A 22,167-nucleotide genomic window follows, 5' to 3' on the forward strand; every position below is an offset into this window, starting at 1 on the left:
TTGGTGTACGTTATAAGAATTTCATTTTAATCCTTTCATTTTACTGAGGGCTCCAACCAAAGCTGTTCCTTTAAAAAAAAAAAATCAAGCTTTTAGTTTTTTGAGCAGTTTACTTCAACTGATTACTTACACCATAGCCCTGTCTACAGCTACAAGTAGTGTTCCCACCAGTCTATTTCCACTCAATTTACACCATGATCTATCTTTGGAAGGAATATCTTAAAGGTAAATGAAACTGACCTGGGACTATTCGGCTCGCTTTTTTTTTCGTTTTCCTTTTCCAACAAGCCAGACTGTTGTTGTATAATTACTATCTCAAAAGCTGTAAAGTCTGTTTTTTTGAGTTGCCATCTCATGAACACTAGAAGCTTCAATTTTCTTTCAGATATTATAGCATGTATAATACCTGACTTTAAATGCATGAACCAACTTTTATTTTTACTAAAATAATCATCCTCTGATCCCTCTACATTGTTACTTCTGAGACTTCAACAAGCCCTAAAGTGTTTGACTTAAATGGTGGCTAGAATCAAAGACACTAAACTCAGCTTGATACTGAAAACTGGACCAAGAGATCTACACTTCATCATGGAATCATGAATTGCAACCAACAGCTGTTCCACTCATCAGCTATTTTAAACCATTTAATATGATCTGCAGCAAGACTAATTCTTTTCTAAATAAGCATGTCAACACTTAAACAAAAACTATGCTGCTCTTCAAAATTGTCTCCTTGAAAAGTTTAATCCTTAATGTATGCTGCCACTTTTCAAATAATTTCAAAACTTTCTTTTCAGAAATCTCCATCATAGAAAATTTACTAACCACATAAAGCAATCACTCTCCTTACTGTGTAAACACTGGATTAATACTCCTGGGCTGGCTTTTCCAGCTTTCCTTCCTACCAGCCCCTCTATTCCCATATTCCCTTATATCTGGCCCCTGCCTTTTTCTTTCTTCTGGTTTTTGAAATCAACATTTTGAGAATTTATGGAGTAGGAATGAACCTTGAAGAGACCCAGGAGAATGAATGATGAAACAAAAGAAACAGATCTGGAAGTGGACATTTTTCATCCTTCTTGCTTTCTTGTAACAAGGGTAAGAATTTGCTTATGGCCATGAATGAGTACTGGGTTTTTTTTGTTTGTTTTATAATATCTGTACTTTCTCTTGAAAGAAATATCTTCCAAGCCAACAGTTTCCAAGTCAACATTCGGGGGATTAGAAGAGGGATGTTTCAAAATATTAACTGAAGTCAGTGTATGCTGAGTTCTGCCCACCTGGGGGTGGACTTATACCTTACCTCCTTCCCCCAACACTCCATATCATTCTTTTTTAAAAAATAATTTATTTATTTATTTGTTTGTTTATGACTGAGTTGGGTCTTTGTTGCTGCAAGCGGGCTTTCTCTAGTTATGGCAAGCAGGGGCTACTCCTTGTTGCGGTGAGCAGGCTCCTCACTGCAGTGGCTTCTCTTTATGCGGAGCACAGGCTCTAGGCGCGCGGGCTTCAGTAGTTGTGGCACTCGGGCTTTGTTGCTCTGCGGCATGTGGGATCTTCCCGGAACAGGGCTCGAACCTGTGTCCCCTGAATTGGCAGGCGGATTCTTAACCACTGCACCACCAGGGAAGTCCCTCCATATCATTCTTATCACTGCTCATCATGCCCTGCAATACGACTAACCTCCTCCACAACAGTCAGTACTCTAACTTGAAGCCAACCCAAACCACTAAGAGTGCTCAAATACAAATGAATGATGCTCAGCAATTATTCCCTGAATTGAACTTGGGTGGAAGGGCTATGAAATAGCAAGAATTTTTGGTAGACAAAGCAACCTCCCATCACAGCTGCTATTAGCACAGGTGTGCTTTTTATCCTCTACTTTCTAAAATGATAGCATATTCTAAGGACGTTAGGGGTCTATAACCAGAGTAGATGAGGGTGATTTGGCCCATTACTGAGCAATATAACTGAGTAATTCATCTAAATCATGGGTATAAAGAAAAATCTGTGTTTCTTAAGAAAACAGCTGAAAGATCATTTAAAACAAAAAGTAAAGTGCTTAATTTGGTAAGATTAAATTGGATGGGAGAAATTTTCCTTTTGTTTTGTTTCTGCAATAATGTTTTTGTAACTTGAAAAGTCAGGGTCACCTTTTACATCTCAATATATTACTATGATACCAATAAATATACACACATTCTTTCCAAACCATAAGCTCTCCTTATGAGCTAATGGGCCATTAATTAATTGTATATATGCAGATTCAGTTCTGAATGCATCTACCTCAACTAAGAGATTCAATTCAGTTATTCAAGTGAGGCATATTAGAAAATGAGGTACTGAAAGATTGTTTATATATATTTGTATATATATATACATATATATATTTTGTCATGTACATATATATATGTATGTATGTATGTACACATATATGACAAAGTGGATGACCAAGCAGGTGCAGAGGTTTTTGTAATTCAAGCTTAGGAAAGAAAATTAAAACCAGGCCTTAGAAATAAGACTCCTATGTCTGATGTAGAAGGGAATTTAGATTAGGAAAGGATACCCTGATCCAAGTCAGACAACTCAGCCTTGCTCATGCCTTAGGTTTTAAAAAGCATAGCAAAGGACCAGAAATAATCACCGAATAGGTGAAGATTTTCCAAAGCTTTTTCCTTGCTCACACATCTAAGTCTGTCTCTGGATCCATAATGAGAAATGAGCAGGCATCCATTACTCCTGAGTCACAAAATCAGAAAGGTAGTAAGAACCTGAAGGAAGGAGAAGACATAAACTATTCAATTTGCATAAGAGAAAAATGAATATAACCACTCCACCGAAACTTTGGGGGAAGGAAATATTTTCAGTAATTACGGTCAATAAACAGAAATTCACTGCTTTAGGCTTACCTAATATGAAATCCATAAAATTTTCATAAATTATTTCTGTTTATAGAGTTTACTTCAGTGTTCTGGGTTAATAAAAATAAAAATATATAAGGACTCATCCTTGTTTGCAACTTTAGTCCCCCAAACGTGTTTCCCCCAAAGTCATATTCCACAACTGTAAAATCACCGATGGAATTTTCAGAAATATAAGCTTCAAGGCTCATACTCTGTACATTATGTTTTTAGATACCTCTATTCATATTTCCATGTTTTAGCAGTCTGTGGATTTTAAGATCTAGTATGATAGAGTCTATCAGAACTTTCCCAATTACAAGGAAAATTAAGAAGCAGTGAAATTCAAATAAATAATGTACCAAAATGTCAAATCTCTCAGGAATCCATTTTCTTAAATAATCATTAAAACATTCTGTACTATGCAATACGCATTTCCCCAAACTGCAACATATGGTGATGTAAATTTTAAGAACTGACCTTATAATTAAAACTTTCTAATTTTCAATAATGGTTATATTAATACAAGGTAAGGTATGCAACTGGTTCAGCATTGTACCTACTTCACATCATTTTCTTTTTTAAAGAAAATATTAATTTAAATGTTTTGTCACATATTTTTAAAGAAAACCCTAGAGATAACCTGAAATTATACTCAAGCAGATTAATACAGGCTAGAGATAATAATATTTGTGGACATAAATGAAGCTAGATTTCCTTTTTATTAATTTATCTTAAATTAAGAAATGTGTACATAGATAATTCATGAAAACTCATCTTTCTTTTTTCTAGTCTTTGAACAAAAAGGAAGAGGAGGACCAAAATCATTCAGTATTTACAGCTACCATACTGATCTGCTTGAAAGATTAATTGGGGGGGTATATTTTAGCTAAATTTAAAACTACACACTAACTTAAAATACAAGATATAGAGAGCTGATACCATGAAAAAGAATGAACTAAATGAACAACATGCATGAATCTCATAGACTGGTGAGCAAGTCAAGCCCCACATAAAAGAGCACGTACTGTATGATTCAATTTATATAAAGTTCACCAACAGGGAAAACTTATCTAAACAAAAGGGGTCAGAATAGTGGCTACCTTCCAGAGGGGATAATGCCTAGGAAGTGGTACGCAACAGGTTCTAGAATGCAGTAATGTTATATTTCTTGATCTGTATGGTAGTTATATGGGTGTATTCGCTTTCCTAAATTTCATCAAGCTGAATACTGACAATCTGTATGCTTTTTAGTATGTGTGTACTTGAATTATTTTAAAGTTTATAAAAATGAAGATAGAGATTTGGTGTCAACTATGGACAATTCTTTTTCTCTTTCTGGCCATATTTTCAAATATTTGTCTAATGAGCATATACGGAAATAACGGCGGGGGAAGCAACTTTTTAAAAATAGCAGAACTGAGATTCTGTGAGGTTCCCACCAAATCTAAGTACCCTGTGTAATTTAAACACAGTGTAACTGAAAACATTGGGCTGCTAGACATGCTGAAAATGATGACCTAGAATGAACTCATCCTTAAGGTGGGGAAGAAGAAATAAAGGTTTGCAAGGCTAAGTTACAAATAGAGGATAAAGTTTACCTTCAAAATAGTTAATCATGTGATATACAGACTTTTAAAGTATTTTGGGTATCATTATGAAATCCTAAATTCTACTGCCCTTTTTTCTTGAAACTTGATTACAAAATTCACTTTTTTTTTTTTTTTTTTTTTTTTTTGCGGTACTCAAGCCTCTCACTGCTGTGGCCTCTCCCGCTGCGGAGGAGCACAGGCTCCAGACGCACAGGCTCAGCGGCCATGGCTCACCGGCCCAGCCGCTCTGTGGCATGTGGAATCCTCCCAGACAGGGGCATGAACCCGTGTCCCCTGCATCAGCAGGTGGACTCTCAACCACTGCACCACCAGGGAAGCCCCCACATTCTATTTTTGATACTCTCTTACTGCCTTAGCTTTCAGAAAGCAAGCTGAAGGCACTTATTAGCCCAAAAGTCTACAATTAATGGCACAATATCTTCTGAATAACAACAACAAAAAGATATAGAGAGCTGAGAAAAAAAAGATAAAATACATAGAGGAACAAGCTAACCAACACCAACAGGAAACAATCAAACACGCTGCCTCACCCCCACCCCCCAACAAAAGAGACATGCACAACAAAAGGCAATGTCTAATCAAAGTCAGTGACAGGAAAAAGGTGTGTGTGTGGAGAGGCCGGGGGGATGCTGTGCTAGATTTAAAAGACTTAAGTGGTAGTAATTATCAAATACGAGTTATCCTGGATTGGATCCGGTTTGGGCAGATCAACTGCAAATAATATTTTTTTCAAAAACCTGAAAAAATGTGAGCATGGATTAGATAAGATGAAAATCTGCTGACATGGAAAAGCAGAAATTGTTAACTTTAAAAAGCATATACTAAAATAACATGTACAATGATATAATATTAGTAAAGAAATACAAGTGTACATACATATACATAGAAAAACACCTAGAAGAACACTAAAGTATTAACTATGTCATCTCTAAGTGATGGGAATATGGTGTTTTTGTTTTCTTATTTTTGCTTCATATTTTTAAACTTTCTGTATGTGTGTATGTATATATTACTTTTGCAACACTGAAAATATAATTTTTAAAGAAAAATTAATAGATGCTTTCTTCCAAATCATTACGAATGCCATTTTTTTGTGTGGGGAATAAATGTTTATTGTTGTTTTGGGTTTTTTTTTAACATCTTTATTGGAGTATAATTGCTTTACAATGGTGTGTTAGTTTCTGCTTTATAACAAAGGGAATCAGTTATACATATACATATGTTCCCATATCTCTTCCCTCTTGCGTCTCCCTCCCTCCCACCCTCCCTATCCCACCCCTCTAGGTGGTCACAAACCACCTAGCTGATCTCCCTGTGCCATGCGGCTGCTTCCCACTAGCTATCCACCCTACGTTTGGCAGTGTATATATGTCCGTGCCACTCTCTCACTTCGTCACAGCTTACCCTTCCCCCTTCCCCATATCCTCAAGTCCATGCTCTAGCAGGTCTGTGTTTTATTCCCGTCCTAATGCCACTGTTTGAAATCTAGACTCCATAACTACACTGTATCATTCATAACACAAGATACATATAGTAAATAAATAATATATATTTATCAGCCACCTTTTTTTTTTTTTTTTTTTTTTGTGGTACGTGGGCCTCTCACTGTTGTGGCCTCTCCCATTGCGGAGCGCAGGCTCCGGACGCACAGGCTCAGCGGCCATGGCTCACGGGCCCAGCTGCTCTGCGGCATGTGGGATCTTCCCGGACCAGGGCACAAACCCGTGTCCCCTGCATCGGCAGGCGGATTCTCAACCACTGCGCCACCAGGGAAGCCCTATCAGCCACCTTTTTGAAGAGCTAATTTTGCTGATAGTTGTTAATGTAAAGTGCCAATAGAAAAATTAAGTGGGATACCCACTCATCCAATATGGTAGCCATCCAAATGTGAGTGACTATTCAGTAGTACGTGACTTACAATCAGTGCCATGTATCTGCCTCAAATGAAAAACAAAATATTCATTTTCAGATTTCCCAACAGAATTAACTACAGAAAGCAATGTAACTTGAAAGCATAAAATATTTGCCTTCTAAACAATAAAACCTATAGTTATATTACTCAGCCATAAAAAAGAAACAAAATTGTGTTATTTGTAGTGAGGTGGATGGACCTAGAGTCTGTCATACAGAGTGAATAAGTCAGAAAGAGAAAAACAAATACTGTATGCTAACACATATATATGGAATCTAAAAAAATTTTTTAAATGGTTCTGAAGAACCTAGGGGCAGGGCAGGACAGAACAAAGACGCAGACGTAGAGAACGGACTTCAGGAAACAGGGAGGGGGAAGGGTAAGCTGGGATGAAGTGAGAGAGTGGCATGGACATATATATACTACCAAATGTAAAATACAGAGCTAGTGGGAAGCAGCCACACAGCACAGGGAGATCAGCTCAGTGCTTTGTGACCACCTAGAGGGGTGGGATAGGGAGGGTGGGAGGGAGACAGGGTGGGAGGGAGACAAAAGAGGGAGGAGATATGGGGATATATGTATATGTATAGCTGATTCGCTTTGTTATACACCAGAAACTAACACAGCATTGTAAAGCAATTAGACTCTAATAAAGATGTTAAAAGTTGCCTTTACTCCTGACTAATCAATTAATAATGACATATCAATATAAACCTGAGTTAATACAAAACAATACCAACAATATCGATTTTAGTTAAAAAATAAAGCAACTTAGTAGAAATAATATATAGAGAAAGAATGTTTATGTATAAAAGTATAGCTTCAAACATTTGTATCACAGTTCAAATGTTAAATTCAAAGAGAAAAGTAAAAATACAGACAGGCAAAACAATGCACAAGGAAAGAACCTGATAAAATGGCAGAGAAACTATTAGAAGTATTGAGAAAAGTAAATAATATAAAAAAGGGCAATACATTATAAATCACAACAAAATTCATGTCCACATGAAAAAGAAAGCAAAAATCAAGTCTCGAAAGGATGATATACCCTCCAAGGCTAGAGCAGTAGGAAAAATCAGTCTTTCAGTTTACTAAGTCTTTCCAAATTACTAGATTACACTAAAATTGAAGGTCATGAAATAGTCCAATAAAACAATGGTAACATTTTTGTCACACTTCACACTTTACAGGACACTTTCATGTACATTATCTGGGGTGACACAATGAAGCTGTGCATCACTCTCTTTTTAAAGACTGGTACTTTGATATTTTAGGAAACTTACTCAAGGCCACGTTGTTTATCTCAGGGATAGAAATCCAACTCTGAGTCCTTATTTGGTATGACTATTAAGTAGTCTACTTGTATTAGTTACCTGCTTATTACCACTGTATTACATTATTTTTATTGTTTATGTGTCACTCTCACTAAGACTATTAACTCCTTGGGGGCAGGGATTATACCTGCCTCTAGCCGTCTTTGTAGCACCATCAACTGTCACTGTATATTTTTATAAGTGCTCAAAAAGTATCTGTTAATGAACATGCATAAACGTAATCAAAAAAAGCTAATACATGGAGAATTCATTTAATTAAGTTTATAATATACATATCACACGGACTTCCCTGGTGGCTCAGTGGCTAAGAATCTGCCTGCCAATGCAGGGAACACGGGTTCAAGCCCTGGTCTGGGAAGATCCCACATGGCGTGGAGCAACTACGCCCATGCACCACAACTACTGAGCCTGCACTCTAGAGCCTGCAAGCCACAACTACTGAACCTGCGGGCCGCAACTACTGAAGCCCGTGCACCTAGAGCCCATGCTCTACAACAAGAGAAACCACCGCAATGAGAAGCCCGCGCAATGCAATGAAGAGTAGCCCCCGCTCGCCGCAACTAGAGAAAGCCCACATCCAGCAACAAAGACCCAACACAGCCCAAAAATAAAATAAAATAAAATTTTAAAAATTAGCTTTAGGGCTTCCCTGGTGGCGCAGTAGTTGAGGGTCCGCCTGCCGATGCAGGGGGCACGGGTTCGTGCCCTGGTCAGGGAGGGTCCCACACGCCACAGAGCAGCTGGGCCCGTGAGCCATAGCCGCTGAGCCTGCGCGTCCGGAGGCTGTGCTCCGCAGCGGGAAAGGCCACAACAGTGAGAGGCCTGCGTACCACAAAAAAAAAAAAAAAAAAAAAAAAAAAGCTGCTATAATAATAATAATAATATACATATCACAAACCCCACTCAATTAAATGGGCAGCCTAGGCAGCCATACCAGTTAACAATCATGTGCCTAACCCCAACTAACTGGATGAGACAGGGGTGGCCAATCTGAGACTAGTGAATCCACTGGCTTATTAACAATCAAATGTTCTCTTGTGAATTGGACCCAAGAGGCAGACATAAAGACAGTGCTTAAGTTGGAGATCTTGTGAATTTGGGCAAAGTGATAAATAAGAAAAGGAAGCTGGTCTGTAAAAGGAACAAGAGCAAAAAGCAAACATCCACCTGGGGAACCTGAATCAAGAGACTCTACTGGACCCTCAAGGACAGAGAAAACAGACTAACTTCTAGGAACTGCATGACAGGTTTCAGACATTTGGAAAATACCTATTACTATAATAAGCTATCAACCTATGATGAAGAACAAAGCTGTAACATAAGGAATAAAGTGTATTAATATTAAATAGGTAAACCCAATAACCATCACCTATGTAGCAGAAAGGATATGAGAATCATTAGGATAAAAGTTTCATATAGATGGACTCATAGTATGTAGTGCCTTACTTCAAATGGCTTGATGCTTCTGAGATTCAACTATGTACTCATTTATCAATATTTTGTTCCTTTCTGTTGCTGAGTACTTTTCCTTTATATAGATGTGAGTTGTCTATCTTGTGGTATAATTGTTTTAATTTATTCACCAGTTGATAAATATTTCGGGTGTTTCCCATTTGGTATTATCATGAATAAGGCTTCTATGATGATTCTAAAAAAAAATGTATATACACGTTTCACTGGATAAATTCATCCAATTTATTCTCTTGGATAAATTCCAGGGAGTGGGAATGTTGGGTTATACAGTAAATGTATGCTGTATTTATAAGAAAGTGCCAAGCTGTTTTCCTAGGTGCCTGGATTATTTTTTATTTCCATTTGAAATGAAATGAGAATTCAGATGCTCCACAGACTCAACAATACTTGGTATTATGATTTCGTGTTGTTGTTTTAATTTAGCCATTCTAATTGGTGTGCAGTGTGTCTCATTATGGTTTTAATTCACATTTTTCTGATTACAGTGTTAATGACACTGAACATGTTTACAAGTGGTGTTGGCCATTCATATGTCTTCTCTGATGGAGTGTATTTTTAGATAGCTCTGTCTTATTTTTTTTTAAACTGGGTGGTCAGTTTTTTGGGTTACAAGTTCTTTGTATATTACAGGTACAAGTCCTTTTTGAAATATATATTTTGCAAATAAAAAAAGAAATCACAACATTTATATAGTAATAGGAACACTGAAGAACTTTGATGTACAATCTCCATTACCTTCAAGTGACAAAATAACGAAATAAAAATATATAAACATTTTTATTTGGTCTCTTCCCAGTCATACCCTCACTCCTCCAGCTAGTATATAACTATTCAATGTGTTTCTTTCAAGCACACTCTGCTTTCTAAAAATACTTCCAAACATGCTCACCTCATAAGTCAGAGTCTATTTCTTCAATCATTCCCCAATTCTCAAGAATGCATGGTTCACAACAAGCAAGTAATATTTACTAAATGACTCAAATTATAAAATAAATTTTGTTTAGGGCTCAGAAAAGTCAATGGCATTGATATTTTAAATAGAATCAACAGAAAAATCATGCAATAAAATTCTGACATTAAAAAAATTATTCTAAAATGAAAAAGGAGATGTAACAACTGACACTGCAGAAATACTAAAGATTATTAGAGATTACTACAAGCAACTGTATGCCAATAAAATGGACAACCTGGAAGAAATGGACAAATTCTTAGAAATGCACAACCTGCTGAGACTGAACCAGGAGGAAATAGAAAATATGAACAGACCAATCACAAGCACTGAAACTGTGATTAAAAATCTTCCAACAAACAAAAGCCCAGGACCAGATGGCTTCACAGGCGAATTCTATCAAACATTTAGAGAAGAGCTAACACCTATCCTTCTCAAACTCTTCCAAAAGATAGCAGAGGGAGGACCACTCCCAAACTCATTCTATGAGGCCACCATCACCCTGACACCAAAACCGGACAAAGATGTCACAAAGAAAGAAAACTACAGGCCAATATCACTGATGAACATAGATACAAAAATCCTCAACAAAATATTAGCAAACAGAATCCAACAGCACATTAAAAGGATCATACACCATGATCAAGTGGGGTTTATTCCAGGAATGCAAGGATTCCTCAAATATGCAAATCAATCAACGGGATACACCATATCAACAAACTGAAGGAGAAAAACCATATGATCATCTCAATAGATGCAGAGAAAGCTTTTGACAAAATTCAACACTCATTTATGATGAAAACCCTGCAGAAAGTAGGCATACAGGGAACTTTCCTCAACATAATAAAGGCCATATATGACAAACCCACAGCCAGCATTGTTCTCAATGGTGAAAAACTGAAACCATTTCCACTAACATCAGGAACAAGACAAGGTTGCCCACTCTCACCACTCTTATTCAACATAGTTTTGGAAGTTCTAGCCACAGCAATCAGAGAAGAAAAAGAAATAAAAGGAATCCAAATAGGAAGAGAAGAAGTAAAGCTGTCACTGTTTGCAGATGACATGATACTATACATAGAGAATCCTAAGGATGCTACCAGAAAACTACTAGAGCTAATCAATGAATTTGGTAAAGTTGCAGGATACAAAATTAATGCACAGAAATCTCTGGCATTCTTATACACTAATGATGAAAAATCTGAGAGTGAAATTAAGAAAACACTCCCATTTACCATTGCAACAAAAAGAATAAAATATCTAGAAATAAACCTACATAAGGAGACAAAAGACTTGTATGCAGAAAACTATAAAACAATGATGAAAGAAATTAAAGATGATACAAATAGGTGGAGAAATATACCATGTTCTTGGATTGGAAGAATCAACATTGTGAAAATGACTCTACTACCCAAAGCAATCTACAGATTCAATGCTATCCCTATCAAATTACCACTGGCATTTTTTTACAGAACTAGAACAAAAAAATTTCACAATTTGTATGAAAATACAAAAGACCCCGAATAGCCAAAGCAATCTTGAGAACGAAAAACGGAGCTGGAGGAATCAGGCTCCCTGACTTCAGACTATACTACAAGGCGACAGTAATCAAGACAGTATGGTACTGGCACAAAAACAGAAATATAGATCAATGGAACAGGACAGAAAGCCCAGAGATAAACCCACACACATATGGTCACCTTATCTTTGATAAAGGAGGGAAGGATGTACAGTGGAGAAAAGACAGCCACTTCAAGTGGTGCTGGGAAAACTGGACAGCTACCTGTAAAAGTATGAAATTAGAACACTCCTTAACACCACACACAAAAATAAACTCAAAATCGGTTAAAGACCTAAATGTAAGGCCAGACACTATCAAACTCTTAGAGGAAAACATGGGCAGAACATTCCATGACATAAATCACAGCAAGATCCTTTTTGACCCATCTCCTAGAGAAATGGAAATAAAAATAAACAAATGGGACCTAATGAAACTTAAAAGCTTTTGCACGGCAAAGGATACCATAAACAAGACCAAAAGACAACCCTCAGAATGGGAGAAAATATTTGCAAATGAAGCAACTGACAAAGGATTAATCTCCAAAATTTATAAGCAACTCAGGCAGCTCAATAACAAAAAAACAAACAACCCAATCCAAAAATGGGCAGAAGAACTAAATAGACATTTCTCCAAAGAAGATATACAGATTGCCAACAAACACATGAAAGAATGCTCAACATCATTAATCATCAGAGAAATGCAAATCAAAACTACAATGAGATATCATCTCACACCGGTCAGATTGGCCATCATCAAAAACTCTAGAAACAATAAATGCTGGAGAGGGTGTGGAGAAAAGGGAACCCTCTTGCACTGCTGGTGGGAAGGTAAATTGATACAGTCACTATGGAGAACAGTATGGGGGTTCCTTAAAAAACTAAAAATAGAACTACCATACGACCCAGCAATCCCACTACTGGGCATATACCCTGAGAAAACCATAATTCAAAAAGAGTCATGTACCAAAATGTTCATTGCAGCTCTATTTACGGTAGCCAGGACATGGAAGCAACCTAAGTGTCCATCAACAGATGAATGGATAAAGAAGATGTGGCACATATATACAATGGAATATTACTCAGCCATAAAAAGAAATGAAACTGAGTTATTTGTAATGAGGTGGATAGACCTGGAGTCTGTCATACAGAGTGAAGTAAGTCAGAAGGAGAAAAACAAATACCGTATGCTAACACATATATATGGAATCTAAGAAAAAAAAATGTCATGAAGAGATTAGTGGTAGGACAGGAACAAAACACAGACTTACTAGAGCATGGACTTGAGGATATGGGGAGGGGGAAGGGTAAGCTGTGACAAAGTGAGAGAGTGGCAGGGACATATATACACTACCAAATGTAAATTAGATAGCTAGTGGGAAGCTGCCACATAGCACAGGGAGATCACCTCTGTGCTTTGTGACCACCTAGAGGGGTGGGATGGGAGGGTGGGAGAAAGGTTGACGCAAGAGGGAAGAGATATGGGAACATATGAATATGTATAACTGATTCACTTTGTTGTAAAGGAAAAACTAACACACTATTGTAAAACAGTTATACTCCAATAAAGATGTTTAAAAAAAGTAAACAAACAAACAAAAAAATTATTCTATGAAAATTTCAAAGAACATTAAAAGTAGAATACGACTGTGTTTTCAATAAACTTTAGTCCAATAGCTTCTGATCCTGAAGACTCAATTTAGGAATTTAAGGCAGAAGACAAGTAAATCAAACTTCTACCACTGAACACAAGAAGCAGAAGTAGGAGTCAAAGCACACACGATAACACACAAAAATCAGTAACCTAAGCAAAATGTCAGCAAATCAAACATTACATATTCTGTAGGAGAATTATTAATAGATTATTAACTCAAGGGCTAAACCATATTCTAAACCGCCTAGAGTTGCAATAATATGGTAGACACCAATCACATGTGCCTATTTAAATATAAATTTTAAAGAATTAAATTTTAAATCACTTCCTCACAGTTGCACTAGCCACATTTCAAATGCTTATTAGACACATTTGACAAAGATTTTAAAAGCTTTCATCACTGCAGAAATTCTAACATACAGTGCTGGCCTAGGGCATTTGGCAGGCCCAACTAAAAGCCTAAGGGAGCCTTAGTATTCTTAAGATTTTTTTTCTATGAAGGAAATAGAGCCTTTTGCTTTAGGATTTATTCTTACTGAAGAGTAAAAAAAAAAAAAAAAAAAAAAAGAATATTTATATCATATAAGTAAGGTATAAATACAAATAATGGACTATAAATACTCTCCCTTGGGAGGTAACCACAATATCTAATTTAGCTTTACATTCCCTTGCTTTTTAAAATAATTTTACCAAATATGTTTCCCTAAAAATGTTTTTTCCCTGTTTTATTTTATATTAGTAGAATCATACTTTTTCTTTACCTCACTTGTTCTTTTCACTATTTCCACTTTGAAGTCATTCTCATCCACCTAAATAACACTGCAACTCGATAAACTACAAAAAGGTCAGTTTTTCAGACTTGTGGTTGCGAAGGGGGAGGGCACTGGGGGAGGGATGGAGTGGCAGGTTGAGGTTAGCAGCTGTAAGCTTTTATATAAGAATGGATAAACAACAAGGTCCTACTGTAGAGCAAAGAGAACTATATTCCATATCCTATGATAAACCATAATGGAAAAGAATATTTTAAATAAGAATGTATATACATATATATGTGTATAAGTGAACCACTTTGCTATACAGTAGAAATTAACACAACATGGTAAATCAACTATACTTCAAACAATTCAAAAAAAAGCTGTTTTGTTCAAAAAAGCTAGGCCTAAACAAATGAAATCATCACCTACATACCAAAGCTGTACAAGTTACAAACTCCAGGCTTAAGGCTCCAAATGATTCTCTAAATAAAAAAGGAATGCTTTTTCATGTACTGTATATTCAACTGATCATAAACCTTGTGCATCAAAGACAGAGCTTAGGTGCTGTAATACAAATACCTTTTTTCCCCTTCGTTCTCTTTTCTCTTCATTGTAGAGCAGCAGTTACCAAAGTGTGGTCCCTCAAAACCAGCAGCATTGGATCACAGGGGAACTTGTCAGAAATGAAAATCCTGTGCCCCATCCCAAACCCACTGAATCAAAAACTCTGGGGATGAGGTTTTGATTGTCTATGTTTTAACATTTTTTAACAAGCCCTCTAGGGCTTGTCCATGTTTTAACAAGCCCTCTAGGTGACTCTGATATGTGCTAAAGTTTAAGAACCTCTAGAGAAGTGTCTCAACAATCAGTATACGTAAGATGTTAAACATATTCTACAAACGGAAATTTCTAACAGTTAACAAATAAACTCAATTACCAAAAACAGATTACTCTTTTTCCACTTGTTGAACTTCAGAAACTTCAACTTACTCTAAAATATTACTTTCAAAACAACTTGATTGGCCAAAATACACACAAAAAACAACAAAACTACAAATTTTACATTCTCTGTATATATACATATAGTTGCCCTCCCTCCCTTCCTCTCTCTCTCTCTCTATATATATATATATGTATATAGTGATGTGGTTTTATATATATATAATTTTCTTAATCTTAAGAGTGTCTAATTTTTTAAATTAACTTTTCTGCTTATGGTCTCTCTCTCTCTCTTTTTTTTAAAAAACATTTTTCCCGGGCTTCCCTGGTGGTGCAGTGGTTCAGAGTCCGCCTGCCAATGCAGGGGACACGGGTTCGTGCCCCGGTCTGGGAAAATCCCACATGCCGCGGAGCAGCTGGGACCGTGAGCCATGGCCGCTGAGCTTGCGCGTCCAGAGCCTGTGCACCGCAATGGGAGAAGCCACGACAGTGAGAGGCCCACGTACGGGGGAGGGGGGGGGACTCCCCCAATTGCATTTCTTTGGCAAACAATGTATGTGTCTTTTTCTAACAGGGAGATTTTTTTTCTTGGAAATTTATAAAGGATGTGTATGTAATAAGGCTCTCAAACTGTTGTCATATATTGCAAATACTTTCCCAAATGTGTAGTTTGCCCTTATAAACTTTAAGTTAAATTTGTAACATAACAGAGTTTGGCTTTTTTTAATTAAAAATATTTGAGCATACAGATAAATACAAAATAATGTAAGACTCATGTTTCCAACAGCCATATTTAACAAATGTTAACTTCTTACCATATTCATTTCATACCTCAAAGAGATAAAATATTACAAATAGAATTTTTATATTGACAGAATAAAATATTTACATATTTTCCTTTGTTTCTCTTTTTAGGCTTAGTTCTTTCTTACTCTCAAATCAGAGAAACGGTCTATTATATTTTCAGAATAAAATATTTACATATTTTCCTTTGTTTCTCTTTTTAGGCTTAGTTCTTTCTTACTCTCAAATCAGAGAAACGGTCTATTATTTTTCAGAAAATTTAACATATTATGGGAAATTTCAAACATATATAAAAAGGAGACAGCTTTAACTATTATCAATTCATTGTCTACCTGTTTCATCTACACCAGGCAGGGGTCAACAAATTTTTTCAGTAAAATGCCACATAGTAAATGTTTCAGGTTTTTTGAAGCCCATTGGTCTCTGTTTGAATTACTCAATTCTGCCTTTATATCACAAAAGTAGCCACAGGCCATATGTACACGAATGGGTATGGCTGTGTTCCAATAAAACTTTATTTACAAAAACAGGCTGTAAGCTAAATGGTCTGTAGCTTGCAGCCCCTTATCTATACACTACCCATTTTCTCATTCCTGCATTATTTTTTCAAATCTCCAATATATCATTTCATCTCAACTGGAAATATTGCTGTACTTCTAAACAATAAAAGTTCTTTCTTTAAAAATAATTGCAGGGCTTCCCTGGTGGCGCAGTGGTTGAGAGTCCACCTGCTGATGCAGGGGACACGGGTTCGTGCCCTGGTCCGGGAGGATCCCACATGCCGTGGAGCGGCTGGGCCCGTGAGCCATGGCCGCTGAGCCTGCGCGTCCGGAGCCTGTGCTCCGCAACGGGAGAGGCCACAGCGGTGAGAGGCCCGCGTACCGCAAAACATAATAATAATAATAATAATGATTGCAATACCATTATTACCCATAAAAGAGCTAACAAAAATTCTTTAATACAGATATTCATTATCCTAATGTACGATCATTTCATAATTTTTATGTTTTTTTTTCTAAGTGGCATATTTTATTACTTTTTTTTTCCCTTTTGGCTGCACCGTACAGCATGCGGGATCTTAGTTCCCCAACCAGGGATGGAACCTCCTGTCCCCTACAGTGGAAGCTTGGCATCCTAACCACTGGACCCCCCAGGGAATTCATTTCATAATTTTTAATTTTATAATGTTTGTTTGCATCAGGATCCAAAGAGTCCAGATACTGCAATTGTTTGATATGTCTTAGTCCCTTTTAATGTTTAGTTGCACTGTTGTAGTAGGTTAAAAATTGTGTCTCTCAAAAAGACTATGTCCAGGGCTTCCCTGGTGGTGCAGTGGTTGAGAGCCTGCCTGCCGATGCAGGGGTCACGGGTTTGTGCCCTGGTCCGGGAAGATCCCACATGCCGCGGAGCGGCTGGGCCCGTGAGCCATGGCCGCTGAGCCTGCGCGTCCGGAGCCTGTGCTCCGCAATGGGAGAGGCCACAACAGTGAGAGGCCCGCATACCGCAAAAAAAAAAAAAAAAAAGACTATGTCCAAATCAATACACCTAACACCTGCAAATGTGACCTTATTTGGAAATAGGGTCTTTGAACAAGTAATTAAGTTAAGGATCTCAAGATAAGATCATCCTAGATTTAGAGTAGGCTCTAAATCCAATGACTGGTGTCCTTATATGAGAAAGGATAAATATGCTGTCACAAACCAAAAACATCAGGGTGCCATCAGAAGCTGGAAGAGGCAAGGAAGGATAAACCCCTACAGCCTTCAGGAGGAGTATAGCCCTGCCAACACCTTAATTTTGAACTTGTGGCCTCTAGAACTGTCAGGGAAAAAATTTCTGCAATTTTAGCCACCCAGTTTGTGGGTAATTTATTACGGAAGCCCTAGGAAATTAATATACCTATCTAACAGAACTTTCTGCAAAGATGGAAATTTTCCATAACTGCAGTGTCTGATATAGTAGCCACTAACCACATATGGCTGTTGAGCACTTGAACTGAGGATCTGATTTATAATTTTATTTAACTTTGATTAACTTTAAGTTTTAAATGTGTCCCCTCCTGTTTGTTCTTTGAGACCTTGGGAGGAGAGGGAAGAAATTTTTGGTTGCTCTGTAGTTTCCTACAGTCTGAATTTTTCTGATTATATCCAGCAAGGGGTTGCTGTTAGTACTTAACACTTTCTTCTTCTGTATTTTCCATAAGTTAGTAGTTGAATTTAGATGCTTGATCAGATTGAGGTTCAACTCTTTTTTTCTGGCAGAACAAGATTTTTTCATGGGTAGTATTACATCAAGAGGCAAATGTTCTGGCTGTTTTTCACTAGTAGTGTTAATTTCCACGATGTTCAATTCATTAACTTATTAGGGCTTACAAAATGGTGACATTCTAATTTTATAATTCCTTTCCCATTTGTTAGCTAGAAGAGTTCTATAAAAATAAATATCCCCCTCATCATCTACTTGGTTGCCCAATGGTACAGTTCTTACAGGAAAGATAGGATAAGCAATTCTTTCATTTCCCACTTTTAAAATAATGACTGGTTTAATAGCATCCTCCACCAATATGACCAGTCATTTTTTAGAGTCATTATGAACTCCTGTATTTAAACATATATGAAGTGTCTCAATCTGCTATAGATATTATTAAAGCTCAAACTGTCCAATTTTCAGCCTATGGGAAGCTCTTCAAGTTGGACCCTGAGTGTTTCTAACAAGATTCCATTAGTCTTTGAAGCTTCCTTATTACTTATTACCTGGCATAATAAGATGTTCCAGGCTTATTTTGTACATTTCTGGCATCAAATACAAAACCAGCCATTTTTTCCAAGTATCTCTGACTACTTTTAGTGAGAAACAACGTGTAGAGGCCTCAATTTAGATGCAAAGATAGCTCTTTTTTAAAAACTTAACTCTAAACTTTTATTAAAATTGTTACTTGTAATTGGCTATGTGTCAACTCTCTGCTATAAGTGCTTAGAACTGCCTCAAATTAAATAGTAATAAACAAAAAATTAGTTTGGGGTTACTAGAATATTTTTTTTAACATATTCACACAGGTTATAGAGCAAGGCAGACTTTATTATGTAATTCATTTTTTTTAGGATGAGATTCTAATAATTTGAAATCACCAAAAGAAAATTTAATTATTACTTAATTTATTAACAATCATTAAAATACCTACAATTCACACATATTTTCTTCCTCAAAGTATAGGCATATGATTATATACAAATTATAAGACTATGATTATAATTTTACACACGATAATTATATACTTTAAATTTAGCGTTCAGTAGCAAATCCAATGACTCCAATACAGCTTTAATTCTTCCTTAGACTACATTTTGTCAACTATAGATAAACGCATCTTGATTACTAATATTTTACTATTACCATATCTTGATTATTATTAGATCATGCCATGAGCTAGACGGTAATACATAAATCCAAATGTAAAAATGAATTTAATCTATTAATCACTAAAGACTGCTAGAGACGTTGCTTTCCACTTGCACATGCTAGAAATGTTTATTACAGGCTGTTCTTTACTAACATTTTATCAATAACACAAATGTTCTTAAAGGAAAATTTGGGGGGACATTTACAAAACTAAATTAAACAGCTACAAGTCTAATGTTTTAGCAAATGTATTTAACAAATTCATTCTGTAAATGGCCAAACAACAAAAACAAAGAGAATGTCTAAATGAATTTTTTTGTAATATCCTACCTAGCAAGTTTAATCAATGATAAAATTGCTGACTAAAAATTATCTAGGAAGCAGATCCATGCAAGGGGTTGATATAGAAGAGTATGAAATAAATTAATATATATACATATACACATTTATTCATACACATACATTCACTCACACACACACCCCTGTCTCATCTATAATTATTTCTATAGACGGAAAGACTGATGGATGGATGGACAGATGGATGGACACAAAGAAGAAAGAAAGATCAGTTTATCTCTACTTCAAATTCCAACTGAACACCACAAGATTTCTTCCTTCTAGCCTTCTCCCTTTGCATATTTAAAACTCCCTCCTCCAACAATAAGAAATCTGGCTTCTATTACCCATAAAATATTTTTTTTTACCATTTTCTCAATCCTGGTAAAGTAGTTTTGGATTTGCTAACCCATAGTAGCTCTACACAAAAAAGTAAAGCCTATTTTTTTTGGCTTCGGTCTTAAAGCCATACAGTCCAAATACTGTGTTCAAAATGTGTTAGTTTGTCCCCATCCCAACTCACAATGTAACTATGTAATTCATTTGAAATCAGTTGAGTTCATTTGTTTCTGTTTTAGTCCACTTTTTTCATTTTTTCTCTAACTTTAGAGATTTAAAAAAAAAAAAACAAAAAAAGTGAAACAATGACATAGTTCCAAAAGTTAGAACCATAGAAAAAAGTATACTCAGTAATGTCACAACTTCCTCCATTTCTTTAATCCCACTCCCATCCCTCATTCTTTCCACCCTGTTCCTATTCACTGTGTCTGTGGTTTCTAGTTTATCCTTCCTGTATTTCATGTGCAGATATATGTGCAATTTCTTATGCTGCCTTTTTTCTTACAGAAGTTAGTATAGTACAGATGCTCATTTGTACTTTGCTTGTGGTATTATACTTAATCATATAATCCTAAAAATCACTCCGTATCAATTCATAGAGGTTTCCTCATTCTTTTATATACAAGCATTTTGTGGATGTACCATAGTTTTTATTTAATCATTCTCCTCTGTATTGACTTTTAGGTTGTTCCCATTATTTTACAAATTAGAAGTAATGCTTCAATGAATAACCTTGTCCCCGTGTACTCCTGTATTGCTGGAGGCAAATCTTCAGAGTCAGATTCCAGAAGTGGAATTGCTGGGTCAAAAATCAAATGCGTATGTAGTTTTGTTAGATACTGCCACAGTCCATTCCAAAAGAGTTGTGCCAACTTGCATTCTCACCAGCAATGTATACAGGAATGGGTCACACACATTTTAGTGACAGGGAACAAACGTATTAGTTACTAAGTATAGGTAATTCACTTATTTTATAACAACTTCATTGAGATATAATTCACATAGTTCACAATTCACATATTTAAAGTATACAATTCAATAGTTTTCAGTACATTCATAGTTGTGCAACCATCAAATCACCACTTTCAATTTTAAAACATTTTCGTCACACAACACCCCCAAGAAACCCATGTCCATTAGCAGTCCCTCCCCTTCCTCCCTCTAACTACTCCCTGCAACCCTCATGGCTTAGGTAACTACTAATCTACTTTCTACCTTTATATTTACCTATTCTAGACATCTCATAAAAATGGAATCATACAATATGTGTGACCTTTTGCAACTGGCTTCTCTCATTTATCATGTTTTCCAGGTTCAGCCATGTTGTAGAGTGTATCATTACTTTACTTTCTTATGGCCAATTAATTCTCCACTGTATGGGTATATAATACGTTATACATTCATCAGTCAACAGACGTTTGGCTTGTCTTTTACTTTTTGACTGCTATGAACAATGCTGCTATAAACACTCATGTACAAGTTTTTTTTTTTTTTTTTTGCGGTATGCGGGCCTCTCACTGCCGTGGCCTCTCCCGTTGCGGAGCACAGGCTCCGGACGCACAGGCTCAGCGGCCATGGCCCACGGGCCCAGTCGCTCCGCGGCATGCGGGATCCTCCCGGACCAGGGCACGAACCCGTGTCTCCTGCATCGGCAGGCGGACTCTCAACCACTGCGCCACCAGGGAAGCCCCCATGTACAAGTTTTTGAGTGGACATGTTTTCAACTCTCTTGGGAGCAGAACCACTGGGTCACATGGTAACTCTAGGATAAACATTTTGATGAATGGCCACAATGATTTCCAAAGCAGCTTGTACCATTTTATATTCTCACCCAACAGGATAACTCACTTTTTAATTTGACTTATGTTATTATCAATTGCCACATCATCTTCTATTCCAGGTCTAGTAGCTAGCACAAACAAAATAATTCTAAATTTGATGACATGTAATCAGGGCATTGTTGAGTTCAGATTAGCTAACTTTCCTTACTGTATTATCAACTCAAAAAGTGTCTCTCTGCACATATATATAATACATGACTTATGCAATGACAGTTAATGAGGATTATTTTATTTAATTTTGGCCTTTCCAATTACCTGACCTTTGCTCTCATGTGCCTGATAAATCCATTTACTGAAAGAGAGACTATGACTTGCTACCAAAGGGACAAGACAGAGTTAGTGGTCTTCCTTGGTGGCGCAGT

At 36.6% G+C, this 22,167-nt stretch overlaps 1 protein-coding gene and 1 pseudogene across 7 annotated transcripts in view; one reads left to right on the forward strand and one right to left on the reverse strand.

Annotated features, from left to right (window-relative positions):
* Positions 1-22,167, reverse strand: part of TCF12 (transcription factor 12) — a 396,768-nt gene that overhangs the window by 324,204 nt on the left and 50,397 nt on the right. The gene's annotated exons all lie outside the window — the stretch shown is intronic.
* LOC136793732 (Krueppel-like factor 4 pseudogene) overlaps positions 1-22,167 on the forward strand; it is a 125,752-nt pseudogene that overhangs the window by 75,495 nt on the left and 28,090 nt on the right.

This window comes from Kogia breviceps, chromosome 3 (assembly GCF_026419965.1).
Source record: "Kogia breviceps isolate mKogBre1 chromosome 3, mKogBre1 haplotype 1, whole genome shotgun sequence".
Classification (NCBI taxonomy): domain Eukaryota; kingdom Metazoa; phylum Chordata; class Mammalia; order Artiodactyla; family Physeteridae; genus Kogia; species Kogia breviceps.